General features: G+C 42.5%; 1 protein-coding gene across 5 annotated transcripts in view; it reads right to left on the bottom strand.

The window, feature by feature from the left end:
- The window catches only part of Lrrc3b (leucine rich repeat containing 3B), an 82,112-nt gene that overhangs the window by 18,010 nt on the left and 54,997 nt on the right, over nt 1-9,105 (bottom strand). The window contains exon 1 of one of the 5 annotated variants that reach the window (XM_029541783.1): nt 6,913-6,974. The exons of the other annotated variants lie outside the window; for them this stretch is intronic. The gene's annotated coding sequence lies outside the window, so the exon portion shown is untranslated. Of the gene's footprint in view, nt 1-6,912; nt 6,975-9,105 lie in introns of those variants that run through there. 5 annotated transcript variants of the gene reach the window in all.

Here is a 9,105-nt window from a genome sequence, read left to right on the forward strand (position 1 = left end):
ACAAGGTAGGAAGGGGATGGACTCAGTACAGAAGAGGCTAGGAGTGATGGAGAAGGGGACTGAGTAAGCATTTTGAGCTTCTGGTAATATAAAAAAAGCAAAGTCAAAGTTACCCTAAGAATCTATATCACTAAGAAGCAACAGCTACATCATCATTAATGTAAAATGGAACCTATAGTAGGTCAGATTATTGGGGAAAGGAGAGGAAAGGGGATGGATGTGACATCAGAAGACCCTATTTTGTAAGTGAGCTGGTAACTGTTCATTTTGACTAAGCCTAAGAACATGATATTCTCTAAGGCAGGTATTGGTAATATACATTTAGTAAATGCTTGCCACCAGAGAAAGACATTGTAACTGAGAAACTGACTTGCCTCATTGAGCATACTATGGCTGAGCATACTACTCCACTGTATCACTTGAATGGCACCATGTTTAGACTCTAGACTCAAAAGAAATAATGATTTGTGAGCACAATGCCTTTCTGAATTACTCTGTAGAAAATTTCCATCAAATAATATGCCTAAGTAGAGAGAGGTATGGCTTAAAATAGTCTATGCAGTAAGGTACTTTTAAATGCAACAGATAGAGGTACATATGGCTGATGCACCTGTCTGTGTTCCAGGATCCTGAGAGCATCATCCATCCGGATGGTGTCCTAGCATCACCATATTCCTTTAAGATGATCAAAGTACCATTCTGTATGATTCTCCTAGGACACTGGGGAACCATCCCTCTCTACTCTTTTTTTTTTTTTTGCTATAATCATGTAAACCCCTGGACTAATGAGCTGTGACCATAACTATGTCAGCTTTAAGCCCTCCCTCAAATTAACATGTACTTTCCCTAGTCTCCCTAAGTCAGGTTGTCACTGAGAAGTACAGGTCTCCACACTGGGAAATTAAAGGAATGACAAATGAAGTTCTCTCTTTGGAGAGATTACAATTTAGAGCTCATTATTGCCACTGCACTGTGAAATCTACTTTCACTGTCACAATCCTGTAACCTTCTTCTTCTGCAAATAAAGGGAGAGAGACTCAGAGCCATGCCAGGCTTTGTCCATGTCACAGGCTACTGAGATGGACATCATCTTTGAAAGCAATGTGGGTGGATTACTCACTGCAGGAAACAAGAAGAGTCAAGGCCAAGAGAGGTGAACTAGAGCTTTTGAAGGACTCTCATATGTGTGGGGACAGAGTAGCAAAGCCACCCCAGGGGAAGTTCTCTGGAATGCAGCATGAGACAGGAGCTCATTCTGAACCTGGATCTTACCTGAGTGAAAGCTGTGGCTTCAATGTCTGCCTTCTGAAAAATCATTGTTAAGGTGCAATTGCTATTGTAGCAGCATGAAGATGAGGAACCTTGGAGCACCAAAGCCTCTTGTCACCTAATGGTGCAGCACTAAAAGCCCTCAGCAGACACTAGAGTCTTGGACTTCTTAGACTTCAGGGTTTCTTGAAAGAAATCTCTGTTTACAATATGCCATTTGGTAATTCTGTTACAGCTACATAAAACATGCTGCCAGGAGAGGGACTTTTCATCAAACCTGCCAGATTTGGAAACAACAGACCAGACAGTGCCAACAAGAGACAGAACAGAGGTGGTGACACTTATTGTGTTAACAGTCAAGGCTGCAACATTTTCCTCCTCTCTGCTAGATTCCCAATGCTGTGTGATCCTTTGATGTCCCATAGATTAAAAATGACTTGATTACCTGAGAACCAGCTGGGCACAGCAGCCCTGTAAAATCTACTTGACCATGCTTAGTAACAAAATAGGCTTTACAGACAGACCTAAAATGTTCTCAGCTTTGTTTTCAAGACAGGGGATGCTTCCAAGAAATTGTTGGCCAGCCATGATCATGAGTGAATAACTTGAGCAAATCATCTAAATTGGCCGATTGACCGACAGAAATGAGAAGGGTCCATGGCAGAACAGTCAGCTGGAAGGATCCAAGAAAATATTGAGAAGAATGATCTGTGGACTGAGAGTCAGACTGTGTCTCACACCAAGATTCACCAGACAAAATGCACTGAAGTGAGAACAGAGGTTTATTCCTGAAAGACTCTGGTGGCGTGCCATAGCCAGCTCTGCCCCAGCAGGTAAAGGACCAGTGTGGAGTAGAAATCAGATGGGGCTGTTTATCTTGGACCTGAAAAGACAGATGGCCAGTGGGCTGGACAGGGTGGAGGGGTGGCCATTTTTTTAGTAGGAAGGATTTCAGAATTGGAGTCTTGGATTTGATTCACTTCTTTATAGAAATGACAGTCATCCTTAAACACTGTAAGTTTACTCATTCACGACTCTCCTACTCCATGTTGGACTCAAACACTGAAAATCTCCTTATGTGTTCAGGAACCTTGTAGCTCAACTACATGTGCATTCCCTAAGATGCCATGTACAGTTACAAAGACCATGAAGGGGCTTAGGCCTGACTGATAGGTCTGGGCCATCATAGTGCAGTTACAGGATGCAAGGTTTGTCAGTATCTGGAAAGTCCTTATCACAGAGTAGTCAACAGATTGGAAGCCATGCTGTTGAAACACCATCTTGAAGTGTGCCATGTCTACAACACACTCACTTCCCTTCACTTGACTTTTGAAGTTAGGAGGCAGGGCACACATGGAGACACACAGATCAGCATAAAACGAAACAAACAAAGCAAATCATACATACTTTCCTAGCTTTGCCTTTCTGCTATGACTTCACTGTCTCCCCTTCTGAAACAGTATCCTGGAAGTCATAATATGTCCTAATAATGTCTAGAAGACAAAAGTTCTTAAAGTCTGATGAAGTGGTGCCTGCAGATACATGAGCTGCATAATGAGTACTATCTTAGAGAAAAAGAAGAAGACAAAAAAAAAAAATACCAAAAAAAAAACCCAAAAAAACAAAACAAACAAACAAAAAAAACAAACCTTCAAGCTATGCCTCCAGGGCTACAGACCTAAATAAATGAAGTTGGGATTGCTTCTGTCTGTCAGTCTTCTATGCCACACTTTCGTGAGTAGACAGATACGGGTACCAACATCTCAGTTCTTGCCTTATTTTGTGTAAATACACTGGAAAAGTGAAATAGGAAACACAAAGCTAACAAAGATAGAGGGAAGCCAGTGCTCTGACACTGAAGTGCTGCGGTGTATGATGGTCAATGAATGGCAAGGAAGGGACCCTCCTCTGGGGTACAGCATTGTCAAGTGAGGCTCTGAAGACAATGACAATGGCTGTGTTGTGTCATGGTGAAGGACAGCATCTTCAAATATTTGTTCCTGTTTGTCCAGGACACAACTGTCTTTCCAATGGAATTTGGCTAGAAAACAGTGCTTTAGCCCATAGCAGGACTTCCTGGATTGAAATAAATAGCTCTTCCCATGAAGAAAAAGGGAAATGGAAATGTGATTTTCCAAAGTAACCAGGAGAAGTGATAGGAAGTACCAGAGACCTGTTCACAGGAGACACTGTGCTGTGCATGGGATGGGGGGAGGACTTCAGTGAACCTGAGCATTTGCTAGGACAGAGTAGTAGCAATTCAGTACTGGCTACATGCGAAGGGGCTTCTATCCTAGGCAAGGTGTCAGAAGGCAAAATGAACACAAAATAATCAAGTTGGGCAGGACAAAGGACTGGGATAAAGCAGTGTGAGATTTTTTTTGGCTATAGTGTAGAATGGATCTAGTTAACCACTAATCTGGCAAATGCACTACATGTACTGATTTATTAAACAAATCACTTTATTTAAACATTCAAGAACCTTCAGTCATTTCATAAACACTTTTATTTACACCAAGGCCATGAACCATCTGGTGCTTCTTCTACCAGTCATAGGCCCTAAAGCTACCACAGCATTAAGAAGAGCAATTGTAACTATTGTGGTCAGTGTTAATGGAGTGTTATTCAGGACTTTGTGTTCTTTGCTGACACATCTACCTATTGTACCTTCAGGTCACCACAAAAGTCCAAACCATTAGCCTCAGTCCTTTTAGTAGCTGAGGAAATCAAGGCTCAGAAAAGCCTTCTGATACAGTTGTAAAGCCTGGGCTTGATTTTCTGACTCAAGAGGGGGGATACCTAATCAGTATGCACTGTTGCCTCTTGCAAAGGAGACACAATAGATTTGCCCCAGGAAGCTGGGGGAAAAGGGGTTTCATATGTCACTGTTACAGTGCCATTAAAAGAAAAGTAATTTAGTCTTAGTTTTCCAATCAATTGCTCTGTTACAACTACATAGTCGATGCATTTCCCTTACAAAATCTATACTTATATTAGTTTGTTAATGAAATATGTGTGTTCCCACAGAGTTGGCATCATGGTCAGTTAAAAAGACTTTCATAAAAAGGAAAGATAAATTAAAAACAACCAAGCACACATCAATGGGAAAAGAATGGGCTCACCCCCTCCCTTCTTGCCTTTCTCATTCTCCCAGGAACTGTTGTCCTGGTTAGGGTTTCTGTTGCTAGGATAAAAAAAAACAAAAAACAAAAACAAAAACAAAACCATGACCATAAGAAAATTGTGGAGGAAAGGGTTTATTTGTCTTAACCTTTCATATTTTAGTCCACCATTGCAGTAAGTCAATATAGGAAATCAAACAGGACAGAAAACTGGAGCTGATACACAAGTTACGGAGGGGTGCTTGCTCCCTATATCTTGTTCAGCCTTTTTCCTTTAAAACTCAGGACACAATGGGCTGGGTCCCCCTTCATCAATTACTAAGAGAATGCCCTACAGCTGGATTTTATTGATGCATTATCTCAACTGAAGGTCCCTTCCTTCAGATGAGCCAGAGTGTCAAGTTGTAAAACTACCCAGCACATCCGTCCTTTTTTAGTATATAAGCAACCAAATAAATATCAGAAAAACAAACATATTTCTTCTTCTCTGTCCAATATCAACTTTAGCCTTTAGCTTCAAATCCAGCAGCTAACAACAAAATAGGAAAGAAAGCCACACCTAGGCAAGGGTGGTTCTTTAAAAGACTCATAAATCTGTGTTTGAGGACATGTCAAAACAGATTCCCACTGTGAGGTGGGCAATACCATGCCTTATCATTTTTTAAAACCATTAACAATCCACAGAGGAGAGCCAGCTATAGTTTTTTTTCCTAGAAATTTGACAACACAACCAGTTTCTCTACATTACTCATGGCTTTTGCGGTGTGTAAGAAGGTGCCAGAAGTGTATGTTCCAGAGGGAAGCTGCATGTGTGGCATGTGCAACAGAGAGGCTCACTGGATCACAGAAGAATCTTACAACCACCTTTTCATGGTGGAAAAAAATGAGTGAGCTGTAAATTCACATTTTAATTGTGTCCATCAAGGAGTTCCCAATTCCTGACTTGGAACAAACTGGATACAAGGGAAACCATGTAGAATTCTCTTCCAGTGGACTTGTGAAGCTAAGGTGAAGGTTCCTCCCTGGGTACACAGACACATGAGGCTCAAATGAAGAACTTGTCAGGACTCCCAAGCACACAGTGAGACTTGAATTCTAGACTTAGTATTTTCTTTCTCAATGAATTTTCAAGGAGGAAATTAATGCCAGGGGCTTTGAGAAAATAAGCAAAAGTTATTATCTTTGGCTTTACAAACGTAGTAAAATGCTGGCTAGGGCAGGAACCAGGAGATTCATATCTTTGTGAAACTTTCTGAGGATTAATTTCAGTTAATAGTAGAGGTTTGTGTTTCCCTTTCTTGGTTTTAAAACAGGTTTAATTATCAATCATATTTGATACTTCTTCTGTAAAAACAAAATTGACCTGGGGGCCTGCCACTGCTGGCTAGCACCAGTGCAGTTTCCAGCACATTATTTTCTCTCTGTTGCACAGCCATTTTACATGTAATACTTGTCCCTTCCTGAGGTTCACAATCATCATAGTTTCTGTTTGCCATAGGTCAAGGATGCAGGACAGTGGATCCAGACTAGGTGGACCAGAAAAGGTTTCTATACTACCTGGAAATTCTGATACTCTTGCAAAGGAGACCATCTTCTCAGAGAACAGAAAAGAGCCAGGATTGATAGATCCACAGGGCAACTCTGTTTTTCCTGAAGACAGTCAGACAGAATGGCATGAAGATGCCCACTGTATGTTGTAGCTCACAGTGGAAAGATAAAGTACTGCTTTGCATGCTGGATTGTGTCAGGAGCATGCTAACCGGCTACGTGGGTCCTGAATCCTTAGGGTTGGGCTATGCTTCTCCTTCAGGTGCCTGGCTTAGGAGATAGTGGACAGTCTTGCTGCTTTTTTTCTTAAATAAGGGATTTTAGATGATGGCCCCCCAAAATGATGTTGTCCAATTCAGTATGAGGTTGGGTAGAACAAGACTATGTGAGTGGAGACCTAGAGAACAGGAAGTTACACCATGTGACTAATGTAGAACTGAGGCACCTGAGAAACTGACAGGGCATATCACTGTCATGTAGCCACAGGCATATATCTCTGCAGTGTAGAGAAAGTCTTCATGAGATAGAATGTTCACCGGAGCAAGCATCAGTGGCTCCATTCATTCAGCCAGCTGCATTCATTGATATTTGAAGCTCACTATGTACAAGATGCTAAGAAGCATAGGTGCAGAATAAACAGAACAGAGGCCAATCTCCACAGCAGTGACTACACATTACACAAGGGAGCCACTGCCTATTATTTGACAACTAACTCCTAAATACTAGTGACAACAAGGGGTCATTGGCAGAAGGCGTGATCCCAAAGCTCACTCCCAGTCTCTGCCAGATGCTGTGATTCTAGGCAGATGACCTAATGGCTCTAATATTTTGCAAATTATCTGTAAAATAACAGCAAGACAGCATGGCCTTTCATGTCATTTTCAGTCTGCTTCTCTTTATAAATAAAATACTAAGATTGTACTTTCTTGTTCTGACAAAGACACTGATAAGGTTATAGAAAGCAGTTACTTACCACCACTTAACACTGGGATTTCTCTCTCTCAGGAGCTTTGAATTGCTTAACAGGGAGTCAATTCATAAACAGATCATCAAAGAGAGTGGCCCTGGTGAGAAGAAAGTTTCTTAGTGTCTAGTCATTGATGTGCAGATTGGCCTCTGGTATTTACTCTGCATCCATCTTTCCTAGGATCTGGCACACAGTAAGCTTCAGATATCAATGAATGAAGTTGGCTGGATGACTGGAGCCACTGATATTTTCTCAGGTGAAGATTCTATCTCATTTCTCTACACTGCAGAGATCTAGGTCTTTGGTTACATGACAGTGCCACGCCCTGTCACAGTGTCAGTCTTAGTTTAGCCACATGGTGTATCTTCCTGTCCCCTACGTGTCCATTCATACGATCTTGTCTGGGTGGGTTGATATTAAACTCCATTAAGACATTATGTGAAAAACAAGCTCCTATGTTCTTTAGCTCTTGCGTGCGTGTGTGCGTGCGTGCGTGCGTGTGTGTGTGTGTGTGTGTGTGCGTGCGTGTGTGTGTATACCTGTGCACACACCTGCCATGGCACACATATGGAGGTCAGAGGATAGTTTTGAGGAGCCATTTTTTCCTTTATGTGTGTCCTTGGGCTCAGACTCAAATCATTGGATGACAAGTATCTAGCTATTTTGACAGCATTTTTTTTTTTTTTTAGCACTATAGTTAAAGATAGTCATGTAGAAGTTGTAATTGGGTGGTTATACATGGAACATGTGTATAGGACAAACCTTATTACCTTCTAAGATGTGAAAGAAAGTATGGGACAAGATTTATTTTTTAAAATACGTTCAGTCAAAATAAGCAAATCCCAGGTTTCCCAGCTACCTAGAAGCTGACTGATATTTTACAGCCCCCTCCACTGCTACAGTAACAATTTATCTTCACAGTAAACTTAACAAGGAATGAGAAGTAACCCTGGGCGAGTTTGCCCTAGGGTAGACGGACTCATCCTGAAATTCATCAGCCACTTTCTTTATTGTCCTTTCATTGATGAGGCCCTAAGTGCAGCAGAGACCTAAGGGGAGGAGAAGCAGGAGGCGGGGCCTTATTCCTCCCACTGGAATGCTTACTAACTCCTGTCTTCCCTGACCTGCTAAGCCACAGTGCCAGCACCTGGCATCTTAGAGAGTCACTCAGGTTAGGCCTCTTTTGGTGGCAGAAGGGGGAAAGGTGGTGAGTGAGCAGCAGGCACCATGGTGCTGGGATCCCAACTCAAACCCTCCCCTTCTCCGTCACCCAATCTCTCCTTCTGAGCATATTTTCTTATGTCTCACATTTGCCAGGCATTGTTCCCAATAGAGGGAGTAGTCTGTCCGACCTCATGTCTCCCCTCAGGAAGCTCTGCACACATATGTCTTGATGTGAGAGAGTAGCAGGCGTTTCAGATAGGAATTATAGCAGTGTTGAATACACAGGGGTAACGAGTTGAGTGATATGAAGGTCTCTGAAGGATGGATGGAGCAATGCTCTGGGCAAAAGCCACAGAGGCCCCAACGCTGTAAGTCACCGCCACTTTTAGGAAAGCCCAAGTTTGTAGTCAGCCACAGTGGAAGGATAACAGCAAAGCAAGCTGTGGAGAGTCCTCTAAGGGACCTATGGGAGGGGCTAAGTAACACACAGCCTTTCCTTTCCTTAGAGAGAAGCCCGGTCCAGATCTCAGGCAATGGCAAGGGTTCTCTGTGGGCAATTGCAGGCTGGTCTCCAGTAAAGCTGAGGTCTGAACCGGTGGTCATAATTCACCTACATGACACAGTAGGTGTTCCCTCATGCTCCTGGAACTCCGCCCCCTGCCTAAGTTACAGCCCCCACAAGAGAAGCATGGTCAGTAGTCACAGTAAGCAATGGCCCAAGCTTCTGACCTTCAGGCTAAACTTCTCCCCAGTTACCTAGCAACAGTGAAGACCATAAAAAGGGGTGTTAGGCCCCCACCTCGCTCTCTTATTCCTTTGTTCCTTTACCTCTCACTTTTCTCACCCTCTCTTTGTCTTCTCTCCTCTCTCCTTTCTCTTTGTCATCTCCTCTTCTCTCTCCTCCATCTTACTCTTTAGCCTTTCCTTTCTCTCTCTCTCTCTCTCTCTCTCTCTCTCTCTCTCTCTCTCTCTCTTTCTTTTTCTTTTTTTTTCTTTTTCTACGCTTATAGAATGCCCCCACATTTATAAAAGCTG

This window comes from Mus pahari, chromosome 8, assembly GCF_900095145.1.
Source record: "Mus pahari chromosome 8, PAHARI_EIJ_v1.1, whole genome shotgun sequence".
Lineage (NCBI taxonomy): Eukaryota > Metazoa > Chordata > Mammalia > Rodentia > Muridae > Mus > Mus pahari.